Here is a 1,211-nt window from a genome sequence, read left to right on the forward strand (position 1 = left end):
AATCTCAACAACTAAAGTTTTCATCTCTTTATTTAGTAATTACCTAATTAACTCATGTGGTTTTTTGCTTCAAATTAAACAATCAAGGACATGTATTTATACAAGAACATTATCGAGTATTCACATCAAGCCCTAGTAAACATCATCATTAACTCATTTTCATACATTTTCATCACAAGTATAGTGTGTTTTTGATCTTATACATTGCCTTAAGAACTTGAATTCTCATTTAAACAAGTTTAGGTCTTCAACCTTTTCCCAACAAGAAATACCCAAAAGGTTCTTTTTAGCAAGGAACAAGATTTCAAAAACTGGTATTGACATAAGAAAATATGTTTCATAAGTTTACATGAGAAGAGAATAATTCCATACTACTTAAGAATGATCATCAATCAAAATTAGATTTCAAGTATAAATTTGTCCCACATGATACAAAAAACAATTTCAATCTATCTCCAATACCCAACATCAAAATATCTCCATTCTTGAAACATTAATTCATTTCGATAGAATAATCTTAATACATGAATCACAACATAAAATCAGTAACAAAAGTGTTTCATCCATATATCATTAATAGTTATTAATAGAGGAGAGGATCCAGTAGTTGAGCACCCTAACTTCACGCACTTCTCAAAATACTATATAGAAATTTCAAATTAGGCCCAATCTTTTAACAATAACTTACTTGGCAAGTCTCTTGCTTATAACTAAGGTTATAGGGCCACATCATCAAATATGTTGCCGCACCAACATGGTTTTTGCCAAGGTGTCCAAAACAACCCATCCTCCCCCGCTCACCCAACCACTAAAAAAAAGAAAGAGAAATCAATTATAGCACATTAGAGGTGCCCATACTTGTACAATTGATTGGAAATCACATGATTGATTACTTTTCAAAATAAAAGATATATTTTATTCAAATATAAATAATCATCATAACAAAAATTAAAAACTTTAAAATCACAATTATTGATATAATATTATAAAATATAAATATCAAATTAAAATTGCTATCACAACTATTAAAAAAAGTTCAATAGTGAATCCTCTCCCTATCATCTCTTAATTTATTAAATTTAACCCCTTTCATTAACTTAGTTAATCATAAGGTAAGTCTAAGTCCCTCTCATTAGGTATAGTTCTTCAGCAAATGGGTCAAATATGAAAAACAAAATTACAAAATACTATAATAACTTCTTTATCCTCAA

The sequence above is a fragment of the Cupressus sempervirens genome, chromosome 3 (assembly GCF_028749045.1).
Source record: "Cupressus sempervirens isolate cs-2001-9-10 chromosome 3, ASM2874904v1, whole genome shotgun sequence".
Lineage (NCBI taxonomy): Eukaryota > Viridiplantae > Streptophyta > Pinopsida > Cupressales > Cupressaceae > Cupressus > Cupressus sempervirens.